The sequence below is a fragment of the Euprymna scolopes genome, chromosome 7, assembly GCF_053919585.1.
Source record: "Euprymna scolopes isolate OS-2025 chromosome 7, ASM5391958v1, whole genome shotgun sequence".
In the NCBI taxonomy this organism is placed as follows: domain Eukaryota; kingdom Metazoa; phylum Mollusca; class Cephalopoda; order Sepiida; family Sepiolidae; genus Euprymna; species Euprymna scolopes.
In genome coordinates, this window is record NC_136488.1 from 66,505,651 (window position 1) to 66,521,693 (window position 16,043).

At 34.4% G+C, this 16,043-nt stretch overlaps 1 protein-coding gene and 1 pseudogene across 2 annotated transcripts in view; one reads left to right on the plus strand and one right to left on the minus strand.

The window, feature by feature from the left end:
- The window catches only part of LOC145279776 (solute carrier organic anion transporter family member 5A1-like), a 382,142-nt gene that overhangs the window by 170,819 nt on the left and 195,280 nt on the right, over positions 1–16,043 (minus strand). The gene's annotated exons all lie outside the window — the stretch shown is intronic.
- Positions 10,267–10,392, plus strand: LOC145280540 (U2 spliceosomal RNA; annotated as a pseudogene).

Sequence of the window (16,043 nt, forward strand, 5' to 3'; positions counted from 1 at the left end):
CTTGGAACTGAATTTTATTGAGTACTTTATTTGTTACAGAACGGTTCCTTGTGGATAGAAAGATTCCAAGTTTAACAAGATACAACTGAAAAAGGTGAAAGGTTACGCCAGCCGAAACGTGAAAATAATGGCCCTTGTGCACCAGTGCGAAGGTAGAACGTTTTGGGGTTTTTGGTTGGGACTATTGGAGAGTGCATAGCAAGGACAGATAAATGCAATTTCAGGACCGAATCGAAAATCTCGCAACAATAACATGCATGTTTTTTTAATAGATTAAAAAAAATTATAACACAAAATATAGTTTTTTTAACACAAATTAAAGATGTTTTTTTATTCTTTTTGTAACAAAGCCAAAATTCTGAAATTTTCAAATACGTGTGTTTTTTTTTTTTTTTTTTTTTTTTTTTTTTTACTGTTATTGAGAAATTTTTTGTTTCATATTTATTGAATTAAAATAAATATAAGAAACTTATAAATACAAAATAGTTTCCTGTATCTAATGTACGCTTGTCTGTCCCTGCTATGCACTCTCCCAACTGAAAACCAAAAAAGTTGTGCCTTTGCCAAAATGACACTTGAGATGAGAGCAACTGAAATCACTATCAATAATCTCCCCCACCTTTTATTTATGCCTAAACCTAAACATGGATTGCATGAACAAAGCTTCTTTCTTAGAACTGCACGCCTATGGAACTTTTTTCGTTTCCCTGCTTTCCAGCTGAATACAATATGGTTGTTTTCAAGTTAAACTTAAACAAGTTCTTGATGAGCCGTTATCCTTAAGTAATCCAATTTACCAAATTTACACTACTAACGATTACTATGATATTGTCCCATTGACTACCCTACACTCATTAACCCTTATCCTCAAGTGCCTCTGGATCTTGATAAGTGGTGACTACTTTGTAAAAAAAAAAAAAAAAAAAAAAGAACAGTAGTCCGAATAATCTGCATAACACAACTGATAATAATCCTTCCCAAATTAAAGAAGTCTGTGTTTTTCCTAATAAAAAACTTCTTTTTCTAAGAAAAAAAATCCAAAATTTGAAAAAAAAAAAGGGGGGGGGGAAGAAAAAGATAGAAAAATTAAGTTAAAATGAAACCAGTCATGTCATTATTCATATGATTGTTTTTCATTTTTGTTGTTTTTTTTTTCAAGATTAAAAATCTTACTTTTCTTTTCTTTTTACAAGAAATTTCCTGTGAGAAGGGAAATATAGTTATAAAACTGCTCATAAAATGATGATTTATGCCAAACCTCTTCGTGCGGTTGGAGACAGACTGGTTAGTTTTATGAGAGAAAACAGGGTTAAAATAAGAGTGAAGGGGGTCAGCTGGGAAGAGTTCAAGTTTCTGTACAAAATAATATGCACAAACCTTTCCCCCACCCCATGACAAAATATTATACAAAGTGTGGCAGCAAAATTCGACAAGCAAAGAAAAAAAAAACAGCACTAAGCAACAAAAACAAAAGTTCTGACCTTTTTATTGAGTAACAGTTAGAGTTACATACTACATTATTTTTCAATGTAACTTTTTTGTGAAAATCACTCCAGACAAGGCATGAAGCCACTTGATGCAAGAATCTAATATATATGTACTGTAGTCATTACATGTTCACACTTGGGATCCACACTTGATATTTCGGTTACTTTTTGCAAGTGTCAGATTTTGTTGATTTTGCTGCAACATTCTACATGCTAGCTGTGGGATTCAATCGCGTATCAAGTCATTTTATGCAAACACGAAAATCCACACATATGTTTTGTATATAATTGGTTTGTTGCTATTTTGTGTCTTTTTTTTTTCTGCTGTTGTTTTATTATTGATTCACCATTTATTAAGGCCACAAACCACTGGAGGATAAGTAAGTGCAAACATTGGTCAATTGTATGAACTGCATTTGATTACTTACATGGTGGTTTATGACATGAATTTATTGACATTGCATTTGAAGACGACCAGGTTGTAACCAGTAAGGAAACAATCCTGCAGTAATGTGTTCCCCAGATGGGAAAAATTTGCAAAGAAACTCTGTCCATTTAAATTCCGCTTGATACCGGGCACATGGAGGGAGAATAGAAAGTCTTATTTCATTGTATAAGAAAGACGTTATTGCTTTCATTCAAACGTTGGATTTTGCTGCAACACCTTGTATGTTAGCAGCTGGATTTTATAGCATGTTCATCGTCATTGGATCATTTTATGGCCAAATGCTGAAACAATTGTATGCAAAGTGTTACCAATAAAAGACAAACATTTTGAAAATGAGTAAATGGTTGTGTTTCTGTTCTTATTCACGTGGTATCTTTAAGAAAAATATTTATAGCTGTAGTATCGCAACATTGAGCTATCTAAATGAGAACTTTGTTATTTATTCATATGTAATTACTATCCCAAGTAGTTAAATTACATATAAACATATTACCTACATATATATATATGTATGTATGTATGTATATATATATATATATATATATATATTTATATGTATATATATATATACATATATATATATATATATATATATATATATATATATATATATATATATATGCAAATACAATAACCAGGGGCTGGAAAAACATCATATTCTATATCATAACCTGAAAACAACTGTATCCTAGTGCCGCCGTATCCCGGGTTTCATATATATATATATATATATATATATATATATATATATATATATATATATATATATATATATATATATATAGTAGAACCCCTGGATACGACATTAAAAATTAGTAACAAAATACAGTACAATACACATGCATATAATCAAATAACATTATAAATAACACCGTAAGGCGATGCAAATACAATAACCAGGGGCTGGAAAAACATCATATTCTACATCATAACCTGAAAACACTGTATCCTAGTGCCACCGTATCCAGGGGTTCTTATATATATATATATATATATATATATATATATATATATATATATATATATATATATATATATATATATATATATAATTGTAATATATACCTTGAAATAGGATAGATGTTCTGTCTATTTGATATATTAATCAGTTGGACTATAATGTAATGAACATTTTTCCGTCAACGATAAAATTGTGCTCTTCTATTTGATTGGACGATATGCATATGCTTACTATACTTCCAAAAGATAGCATTTTCTATAACTTGATGTAACTTCTCCTTCGCTTGATATATGACACTTATTATTTCCACAATAGCAAGTTCTAGCGATGACAACCAAGCAAGACTGAATAACTCTACTCCAACCCCCACCCATACACTAAACACACTTGCTACATTTGGTCGCCATGCAACCAAATATATCATGGCTGACAAAATCAAAAGATTGAGAAAGACAATCACACCAGATTATTTCTCTTCCGTGTTTGTTCGCACATCGTTCGATTATAGTCAAGATTGTCTAATCTTTTTGATTTTTAGTTTCTGCTCCACATACAGGACAACAGTGACAAACAAGATATCGTCCCTTTTAAGTAGTGGGTATCTTTCTCCTCAGATTACGTGAAAGTACCCCCTCTTTGCTCATATCAAGAATGGCTTTCTTGTCCGCTTGATCACATCTAATTATCCAACCAAATGGATAGCAGAAACCGGAAGTAAAAAAGAGCAGACAATTTTGACTATAGTCGAATACAGTAGAACCCCGGGATACGGTGTCCCTAAGATGCGTTTTTTTCGGGTTACAATGTGGAATACGATGTTTTTACGGGACTGATTACGGTATTTGCCCCGCTTTATGGTGTTATTTATAATGTTATTTGATTATATACATGTGTATTATATACTGTACTCTATTTTGTTACTACTCTTTAATGTCGCATCCCGGGGGTCTACTGTATTCCATTACTCACGGTCTTCCATCACGTTATTTAGTGCTTCCATAAATAAACTAGTTTCATTTCTTAACCGGCCTTTCCCTGTTCCCTTTTCGCTATGTTTGTTTTACATTAATAATTGCCATACCAACTATTGCTTCCTTCTCTTCTACACATGACCAATAAATCTTAACCTTCTGGCTTTGAGATATTTAGAGTTTTGTTCTGTGAAATCTTAGGATATCCACCTTCCTTGGCTTTACCATCTCTCTTTGAGAGGAGGTTAGTTCATTGTCAATGAACTGAGGCGCCTCTACTGGGGAATTCAAAACTTCACCTGACCTTTGGTCTGCCATCTTGGAGATACATACAACACAACTTTCTCTTATCATGACCTGCTTTTTATTACCCCAGACAAAGCATCTTGCCACTTAGAATGTAAGGAGTTAATATCTGGGATTGTGTCTAATAGGGAGTTTAGCAACAAGATTCATGTTCACATTACATTTAAACTTCTGCATGCCAGTTACAGTCAGGGAAGCAGGAAACAAGAAGAGAATTCAAAAGTTTAGCAGTCCGAGAGAAGAACCTGTTAAAGTAGAAATTTTTCCGGTATCTAGGGATCACAGCAGTTAAGGGGTGGGATTTTGCTGCTTGTTGGGTAAGTCGGGAGTATGTAAATCGAAGGGGGCACAAGTGTTATGAGTTCATCAGAGCATATTTCATTAAAGTACTTTTAAAACAGGCTCAGTAGTAGGATCAATATATGGAAAATACCCCCTCAACCCCTCAAAAATTGTAACAAAAAATTTCTCAGCTGATTCTGGTCGGTTTTAATGTACTTTTTTACATACTAAAAGTTTACCAAAGTACGACCCTCGGAAAAGTGTGTTTCTTTTTTCAAGATAGCATCCAAGATGGCTGCAAAAACCTTGAACGCTCATAACTCTATAACCATCAACTCAAATTTGATGATCTTGGTGTCTATTCCCACATGTTTCAGGGCAAAAGACTACATTAAGATCATAAAAAATGATGTTGGCCTATTATATGCTAATGTTTTAGGAGTAGAGGTGGCATTTTTCATATATTTGATTGGATCTAACTGCATAACTATTTCGCATCTTTCTCTATTTCAGATATGATTCAACAATGAATGCAAGCACAGTAAATCAAGCTTCTTGCCCAATCTGCAAGGAGGAGGTTGAGGATTCCAGTGCCAATTTGGTTACAATTCAGTGGAATTTGGCAAAAGGAATAAATGATGTCAGTGTAAAGCGGAAAAACGATCTTGTAGTTGAAATTAGTATGAAAGTGCATAAAAGCTGTTGTTAACAGTACATTAATGTTAAGAACATTAAAAACCATGTTGCAAAGAAAAGTAGTGCTGCTATGCCAAGAAAGAGAACCACAAGAGGCTCAAGTGAAGCTTTTGATAGTGCAACGGACTGCATATTCTGTGAATGTACAATTGACTTGGACAATGGACACTTTATCTAAGTACACATAGATAAATTTGTGGAAACAATTTTGGAGGTCTGTGAATCCAATGATTCAAATGATTGGGGGATTGACTGTAAAGGGTCAATTGCATACCATTTACAAGATTTACATGCAACAGATGGCCCCTATCATCATTCATGTAGTAGAAATTTCAGGAACCTAATGTCTATACCTTTTGAGTTCCAGCATGCCGCTGATGCCAAGTGCAGAAAGCCAGGCCGTCCTAAAGATGAAGATAAGTATGAAGCATTTCAGTAAATATGATCTTACCTAAAACTGAGGAGTGAGGAACAACTAAATGTGCCATCTTTGAGCCTCATAATAAAAAGTTATTTATCCAATCCTGATTCTGACCTCTATGACAATTACAGTTTGAAAAAGTATCTTAAAGAGCACTTTAAGGACGATTATATTTTCTGAAGGCGAAGGCTTGGACGATATTGTCACTGTGAGAAAACAAACATCGCACAATTTGAGTTCATATTACAAAGGAAATGTCAGGAAGAAGATGAAGAATCCCCAAAACGTGCTATTATTGAAACTACCGTCAGATTAATCAAAAGTGATATCAAGTCTGGGGTTTTCACTATGAAGAATCAGTATTCAAGTAGTGAGGATTTAAAGCTTGATTCAGCGTTTTTATTCATTTTAACTAGTTTGCGAATAGCACTGGAAACATTGTTTGCTGAGAAAAACACAAGACACAAGGTGGCTGCAGTTGGTCATGCCATAATTCAGATAGTTCAGCGACAAGCTGTCATTGCACTGCTACGAGTGGAACTTGCAGTGCAAGTTCATCATCTATACCGTTCAAAGTTCATTATGGATACCCTTCATGGGATGGTATTTTGCTGCTCATATTCAGAAGTGATGAGATTTGAAAAGAAAATGCAGCAGATTGTGCGAAATGTTCTAGGTAGAGATGTAGATTTGCTGGAAATGTTTGTTCTTTTTGCCATTGATAATGTACATCATGATACAATATCATCACTGTGCCAACTATTTTCACTAAGAATGTGGCAAATGATGAGGAATTTGTCATTCCTGAAAGGCTTCTCCCAACATCATCAGCAATGGAATTCCCTCTTAGCTCCCTGTTTTTCCGAATGTTCCATAGCCAACGTGTGTACTTCCAAATTATGGTATAGATGGGAAAGGCAAGTAAAATGAACCCAATTGAATGGAAATGGAAACTCAAGAATGATCAGTTAGTTCCAGTTATGACCCAAAACAATGCTGCATCTGAAAACTCTTAAAAACTATCCATTACAACTGTTCCGAGGGATGCAGATTATCTTGATGCAGTTGTAGACGTTATGGACTCCCTTGCATTGGTGTATGTGGCCCTTGCCAGACTGAAAACTGCAGCAATTAAAACAATACTCGAGATGTTGATACTGAGAAGGGGGAGGATGACACTCAAAATTGAAACTCTAAAACTTGTTCTATGCAGATAAATGTGTTATTAACTAATGTAACAACGTACTTGAAATATAAGGCTCTGTTAAGTGTAATTAGGATTTGATATAATTAGAAGATTATATAAACATGAGTATTATAAAGTAACAACCCTATAGAAGACGTTCATAATTAGTTTGCTCTCATTATACCTCTAAGAATAAATCTTTTAACTATTGCTTGATGTGTTTATGTATAAGATGATAGTGAACATCTGAAGGTCAAGAATCCAATTTCCTAAAGATTTAACAGCTCAATGATATTTCTAGTCGTCTTAATGTGTTCTTTGTCCCAAAAAATGTAGGAATAGACACCAAGATCATCACATTTGAGTTGATAGTTATAGAGTTATGATCATTCAAAGGTTTTACCGGACACCTTGAACGCCATCTTGAAAAAACACTTTTCCGGGAGTTATACTTAGGTAAACTTTTAGTATATTAAAAAGTACATTAAAACCTACCAGAATCGGTTGAGAAACCATTTGTTACAATTGAGGGGGAGGGTGTAAAACTATTTTGTCTTAACTGCAGCGATTGGGCAGAGGTTGGAGCTTGGACAATAGTGCAGGAGCTATTAGATGTTAGACACGTTTTTGGACCTTGTCTAAGAGTGAGAGCCTTGGGATAATAGATGCACCAGCCCAGATGCAGCAACAATACTCTGTGTATGGGCCAATTGCGTCTTTGTAAAGACATAGCATTTAAAGATATAAAAAAGATATAAAGATATTGTAAAGATATAGCATAACATACTACACTACATTTGCCTTCATTCTTTTGTTGAGCACAAGATGAACCTCTTTCACCTCAGAAAAATTAATAACATTTTTTTTTTGTATCATTTGGTTTTTAAATCCATTTTCTAATCAAACCGAACAAATGAACTCATTGACAAGCAAAGAAAGAAACAGTTTCGAATTACGACTCGATTTAATAGCAGATTTTGATAATCCCTTTTCATGATATCAAGGATTTGTTTTTATGCTATGAATCTTTATTGCGAACCTGATCGCTCATGAGTTACTAGAGATTTTCGATTTCCGGACGAATGGAGAACAGGCATTTGGATGGCAGACATTTCATGGATTTCATGGATGGATATTATATAAAACATTATTAATGTTGTAACTATAATAAATAAAAAGAACAACCAAAATATTGGCGAATGTTTAATGAGACAATCCTCCCAGACATTATCTCCTCTTTTTTTCGAAAAGAGATGGGGGTGATAAGGTTGTGGGTGAGGTACTGCCGGTGATGACGTTATTCCTCTTCAAATTATGGTGTTAAGTGGAGGACAACTTGAAATTATCATCACATTGATTGGCGAGTGTTTAAATGAGTCAGTACTCCCAGACATTATCTCCTCCTGTTTATTCGAGTAGGAGGGTGATAATGTGAGTTAATCAACGTTTGTTTTTCTAAAACATTTCACTTATAGACTTTAATATTATACTAAATGTGAATTAATAGATTGGCTAGTGTTTAATGAGACAATCCTCCCAGACATTATCTCCTCCCTTTTTTCGAGTGGAGTGAGTGATAAGCTAAGGGAGTTACTTCCGGTGATGACGTCATTCTTCTTTAGAAAAGTGGCCAGTTGAGGGTTAAAGCATAAATTCTTTCACCCTCAACTGGGCACTTTTCTATAAGGAGGGTCGCTTTTTCCGCCAATATTTTCGAAAATCATCGCCTCTTTTCGATTGACTAGCATTAATTCAAACCTACATTACTTCTGGTTTCGCGATGGGCGCGACAGCAAAGATGTCACGTTTTTTTTCACATTTTTTTCCTCCTTTGTGGTACGGGTTCGAGCCTGCCTGCTTGCTACCAATTTTTTTTTTTTTTGCTCAACACACACCTCCAAAGACCCGGGCAAGACTGGACACCCAGGTAAATATTATATAAAGGGGAGTTGTCTGTGTGTATGTGTTTTTATATGTCCAGCTAATATTAATCATGTTGGCACACCGGTTCTTGTCATATCACCGAAGTTAAGCAACGATGAGCCTGGCAGTACCAAATGAGTAACTATTTGGAAATAGTAAGCATTGCATGTACTCTCCGTGTATCTAAGCATTGTTTCCATTCATCCTGAATTTCTACCTGCCACTGGAATAAAAGACGGTGCCAACTCAGAAGTTACAAGTTACAGCATCATCAGTGATGTTTTTCGTCTTCATCAATAATGATGGATGAACAGTAGTAGTATGTCCAGATAAAACTCTAAAACTGCTAAACAAGCACCCACAAAGTTGGTATTTTCTTGATTGATGTTGCCCTGGACGAATAATATCTAAAATTTAGAAAAATATTATTCATACTTTGAACTTAAACTGGCATAGATTTCACCATATCTCCCCACTTAGGATGCACCCCTCCTCCGTAAATCTGGCCTCTAATTCAATATACCTTGTTTGGGATGAATCAAAGTAAATCAAAGTAAATAATAAAATAAATATTAAAAATTTTAAACGGCAGAAAAGTAGGCATACAGTAGTTAAACATATAAAGATTGTTAAAAACGCGCACAAAACAACAGCACCCAAAATTACATCAAAGCTTTTTTTTTTTACAAAGGAGTCACCACTTATCAAGACCCAAAGGCCACTCGAGAATAAGAGTCAATGAATGTAAGGTGGTAGTGTAGTAATCGTTAATAGTATAAATTAGGTAAAATTTGATTATTTAAGGTGACGGCTCAGCAAGAACTTGTTTACATTGGACTTGAAGGCTATCATGTTGTATTCAACATTCTTTCCCAGAACTGCCCTCCAGTGAAACGCTATTCCACTGACGGGCAGTCCTAGGAAAGAAGATTTGTTCATGGAATAACAATCATTTTCAATTTTAACAAAAACTGTTAGCTAAGAACTTCAAAAGGGTGGGTTTCACGGGAGGGCCGGCCACCTTCAGAAGGTCATTGCTTTCGGTTATTTTCCATTATTTTGTTTAACAATTGTATAGTATTTTTGGACAACTCGATATTTGATCGGATGGACATTTGGTTATTTAAATTTGGTTAGTCGTTTGTAATTCCACTATGTAACCGTTTATTATACTAAGTCTGAGTCAATCAACGTTTGTTTCCCTAACATTTTTAGTCGCGTGGAAGCGACTCTATAAGTCACTCAGTCGGTCGGTCAGTCTGTCTGTAACACCTTTGTGCTGGGCCTTTTTGGTTAAGATCAAAGGTCTGTTATTAATAGATGGTATTCTTAGCTTTTTAAGCTTTTCTTGGCCTTTTGGCCAGGTATCAGAGTGTAGTGTCTGTTCCGGCAGATACTGCAGCAAAGACCATATGTGGGGGCAACCCCACATATAAGACCTTGGTCAATGTAAGGGAAACCCTTCATACCAATTGTCACTATCCAGCTCCCCTACTCCTCGGGGAGCTGGTCCCCATTTCCCCTTCACTCCTCACATTAAAAATTGGCCTTGTGCCTAATTTGCTTGGTGGGGGAGCAAATCAATACCCTTTTCTTGGTCTTTTGGCCAAGATCAAAGTGTAGTATCTGTTCTTACTACATGCTGTACTTATTATGATATAAAGTGGGAGATCACTTTACTGTATTAATTTAAGGAAAATGATCACCCACTTTGCAACTAGTCAGTCTCAAAGCCATTCAAGTCATTCTCCAGATCATTCAAGTTGTTTTTGAAGGATTCCAGTTATTTTTTTAAGCATTCAAGTCATTCTTAAGGTCATTCAATTCATCCTTAAGTTCATTGAAGTCATTCTAAGTCATTTACTTTTTATTTATTTAAGTCATTTCAGCCTATTTTTCGGTCATTTTAGTTTATCTTTAAGAATTTCATGTCAATCCTACATTCACGCATTCATTCATTACACGAGAGCACATGACTAATGGCTATCGACTTTTTTTTTCTACAAGGACAGAGTTAGGCACAAGTCGGTTTTTCATATGCAGAAATTCAGCCTCCCTAAAAGGTGCATTCTAGATTGGGAGAAAAGTCAAATAAATATCCTTAATCTTTAATCAATCTTTTTTTTTTTTTGCACATCTGAGGTTATCTTCTGTCTCTACAAATCTAATATCAGATCTTGTACAAAGAACTGGTGTCATATTTAGGCTGCTGATGCTCTGTACCATTTGACCGTTCTTGGTAAGATGAAACAACATAACTGTCATTTGATTGACCCTCACCCTTTCTGATTCTCTGCAATCTCTTTCTCACAGACGTGATGTTGCTAGTCTTTGTCTTTTCTTCAAATACTATTATGGCATTTGGGAATTCCAGGTGCTGCATGTGCTCTCTATTTATCTCGGTATAATTTCCAGTTGTCCTGTACTTCTCCTTGCCACTGGACTCAAGCGGTCCCGATTCAGGAAAGGTGTTGTGCAACCCTTGCCTTGCAATTACATTCGTAGCTGCCCCTACAGGGGGTATCCTTTATCTTTCGAGATTGAACGGAGGCATTGAAAATTATTGAAAGTGTGGAACATTTGTTGATCCTCATTGAACCCCGGAAAAGTCGGGTCTCCCTGCTAGTTTTTAATAAAATTTACAATTCTTCTTACATCATTCTGACAACAAAAAAGGTCTGTTACTCAGCTGAACAATCCCATTTTGCCAGATTAATGTAAAGGCAAACCTTGTTTGCTTGTTTGGTTGGTTGTTAACAGCATATCCACTCTTTTAATGATTTAATGTTGGAACGGCTATTTGTTTAGTGGTTGGTGTAGTTAGTGTCGTGCACTCAGGAGAGCAGTGTGGAGTAATGGAATATGGATTGGTGCGGAAAAGTTTGAAAGGGAACGGTGTAATCACGCAGAAGATCTGAAAGAAGCAAGAATAGTGTGCCGCAAAAATCAACAATGCACACAGTTGCCAACTGATAATTTATGGAGAGGGAAATGATAATTAATAAAATGACCATATATATATATATATATCTATATATATATATATATATATATATCTATATATATATATATATATATATATATATATATTTTATTACATTTTCACTCCAAACAAAGCACATTGCCACTGTGGTGTAGGGGGCTACTATCAAGGGCAGTAACTACTGGGGCACTATGTTGGTATTTGGGAAGCAAGATGTCGGTTCACGTTACACTTGAACTTCTGCATGTCAGTACAGTTGGGGAAGCAGAGACCTGGAATGGAATTCCAGAGTCTAGCGGTTCTGGGGAAGAAACTACTGGAGTAGAAAGATCTTTTACATCTAGGGATCTTTACTGTGTGGAGGTGGGATTTAGCTGCCTGTCAGGTTTGTCGAGGGTGTCTACGTCGTGGGGGCACAAGTATCTGCAGTTCGTCAGAGCATTCACCATTAAAATACTTGTAGAAAAGGCAGAGGGATGCAACGTTTCGTCGATGGGACAGAGGCTTAAGCTTAGATGCCAGTTCAGGGCCTATCAGATTGGCGACTCTCTTTTAAACCTTGTCTAGGAGCGAGAGACTAGCAGCAGATGCACCAGCCCAAATGTGACAGCAATACTCCATACATGGGCGAATGGTGGCCTTGTGTGTGTGTGTGTGTGTGTGTGTGTGTGTGTGTGTGTGTGTGTGTGTGTGTGTGTGTGTGGATTAAATGAAATACTGAAATGCCGTGGGATTACAAATTGTATAATACTGTAAACGTAAATCCCAAGATTTTTTCCTTTTATTTAAGTTTAGAATTACGCATATATATTTTGGTAATAACATTTCCTCCAATGAGATGAGCAATTAATTGAAGATCCACTGATTAAGGAAAAACTTTAAAAATTAAAAAAAAAATCCTTGCCAAACAATAAATTTTGTTGTAATTCTACATAATTTAATTCAGAATTTCTATTAATATATATGTATATATATAAAAGTGAAATATCAATGAATAAGCATATTCCTCCCCACATATATATATATATATATATATATATATATATATATAATTTTAGTCATTCAATGAATTAAAATCAAAAGATTTCTATTCTTCTATGTAAGACAAAGAATACATTTGAAATATTATAACTCCTTATCCTATAGGATATCTTTTTTCATTTTTTTTATTTTTCTTATCAGTTCAGTTTCTCTTATTTTGCGTGGCCTGTCTACTGAAAGTTGTTTTATTTTTATTTTATTAACAATTTGAAGTTATTTTGGAGTAGAATTTGAAGCTCATGTTCTATAATTATAAAAAATATTAAATATATCAATTTATATGTTTATTAATAAACAGATAAACCGGACCTATATAAATTATTTTTTTTTTACCGAATCCCTTATATAAATAAAGAAAATTGCTCCAGGAAAATGCCTATTTCGGAACATTACCTTGTGATGTGGATTACTCAAAAATAAAGTTTGAACCATTTTACCACACTGCTATCAAAGACATTCACTTCAGATTTTACCATGCAATTTGGATGTGAATTTTTATATCCCTTTCATTAACTTCCCTTTCTCTATGACATTTAAATACTTAAACTTTTAATTGTGATTTTCCATGTCTCACTGACTTTAGCAAATGAGGTGTAAACCATTATAACTATTTGCTAATATTTTCTCCTCTGAAAAGATGGTAGACATGGAAATCCTATACAATAAGGAGTTATAATATTTCAAATGTATTGTTTGTCTTACATAGAATAATAAAATATCTTTTGATTTGAAATTTAAGCATTTCACGTCATAAATTTTTAAATTCATTGAATGACTAAAATTTGATTTATTTGCTCTATCTTCTATATCAAGCAATTTTTATTTAGGTGGGAAAGTACTTATAGAATATTACTGCCAGTAATATCTTGTAAAACTTATAATCACAGGTTTCCATACCAGTTGATTGTTAGATGATTTTATTCTGAAGTATATTTACATATACATAGTAAGATATAAAATATATATGGCGATTAAGCTACACTGAATATTCAGCGTTTCATCCACTCTAGGATTCTTCAGGCTTATGCTTATTCCTGAAGAATCCTAGAGTGGATGAAACGCGGAATATTCAGTGTAGCTTAATCGCCATATATATTTTATAACTTACTAACTAGCTCTACCTACATATTGAGCAGTGTTGAAATAAATACTTAAAGTTTACGCATAAATTTATACTTTCGTATATTAATTTTATGTGAGTAAATGAAGTATATATATATATATATATATATATATATATATATATATATATATATATATATATATATATATATATACGAGCAGGCCGCTCGGCATTGCCCGGTCGTCAAATACGCTTAAATATGATATTTTGATTAATGTAGATTTCATATTTATTATTATACTAGCAGGACCCGTTAACCAGAGTTACCCCATTGAGCCCCCCCCCCATCCCATCCCCGAAAAAAGTAAACTACGGTTGTTGGTAACCTGCAGGTATTGTTTGAATCAGAAAAAAGCAAATAAGGGAATGCATAAATTCGTATGCAATAATAAAATTAGGAAAAATGGTCCGGGGATTCTCAGTGTATATGAACTGTTTAGGTTGATAGAAACTCCCCATGTTAATAACAGCTTTCGGAATAGACACAAACCTCCCCTTGGAATAGACACCCCCAACATCCCCATGTAAAGAACGTATATTGGAGCAGAGCATCCCCTTTTTAGTTGGGGGTAGTAGATAAAATTTAACCTTGAAAATCGTACACAGAATACCCACCCACAATTGATATGATTGGTGACAGGGTTGATAGGAGAGAAGTGGATTTTCGTATCGCGTGTGAGTACAAATCTGCCAGGCATTGAATTACAGTGCAGAATATATATGTTTATATCTATAGAAGCACTTGTCTGCGCAAAATTTGAATGAGATTTTCGTAATCAGGATAGACGAAAACTTTTAAAAGTGGTCAATATAACAAAAAAATGTGGGGGTTAACGTAATGCACAAATTTACCTCCTACCAAAAAGAAAATGCTAACGTGTGCGCGTGTAAAAGAAATATAACCATCTCCCGTACTAGTAAATGGCAAAAGGCAAAAGACAAAAGTCGTAATTGTAACGAATAATGTGGAGGTTAACTTAATCTTTTAATTACCCCCCCCCCAAAAAAAATGTAAACGTGTGCGCATGTAAAGAAATGTAACCGTCAACGTTACTAATAAATGTAACCGTCAACGTTACTAATAAATGTAACCGTCAACGTTACTAGTAAATGGCAAAAGCAAAAAACAAAAATAAGCAAAGGTGAACATGTTTTGGTTGATGGTGCACCTTTGTCACCTCGCTATTTTTAAATACTTTATTCAGATTAAATTCAAGCCTCACGATTGTTTTTTTTTTATTAAATTGTTAGGTGGAAGCACAGAATAGTTATCAAACACCCTCCCCTCCCTATGTTAAGAATGCCTTTCAAACTAATAATGTTATTATTTCAGCACGGTGTCAAAAGAGCACAAATACCCATCTTTATTTTTTATGGCAGGTTTGAATATGTTTACATTTCTAAACGATGCTGCTCGTGCATTTTTGCTACCTCGCTATTTCTAACTAGTTTATTCAGATTAAATTCAAGCTTTACGATATTTTTTTGTTATGAAATTGTTAGGTGGAAGCACAGAATAGTTACGAAACACTGTCCTGTCTTTGTGGGAGTGGGGGCGATACTACCCTGTCGGTAGTCCGAACATGTGTACATTTCTAAGCCATGGTGCTGGTACACTTTTGCCACCTCGATGTTTTTCAATATTTCATTTAGTGTTATCATTTCAGCACGATGGAAAAAGAGTGCAAGTACCCATGTTTTTTCTTCATGGCAGATTTTCATTTGAGGGGTTGATAAATATCGATAACGAATAGCCTGGCCAAATCACTAGAAGAATTTTTGGTGAATTTTTTACACCCTTAACACAAAACTGCGAATAAAGTATACAAAACTCGTAATTTCTCTTTTTAAAGTGGGTTGTTTAATTTCTTTACGGAATATACTTCCAAAATAAACTATTAAAGTTTTTTGAAAAAATAATAGAAATATTATATTTTATTTAAAAAAAAAAAACAGTGTTTACAAAATGCCTGCGCGCTCATGCAGCTATTTTTTTACGTAATAAAATGAGTTAATTTTTTTTCAATTTTTTTAATTTAAAAATCTATCAAAATTTTTGTATTGGTTCAATTTTTACAATATTTGCAGGTTTAATGTGAAATTGTATGCTCTTTCCAATAAACGCAATATATTCTAGACAAACGTTTTTTTTTTTTTTACTTCACCCCACCCCCATTTTGAGATGTCTATTAAAATGAAAATAATTAATTTTCTC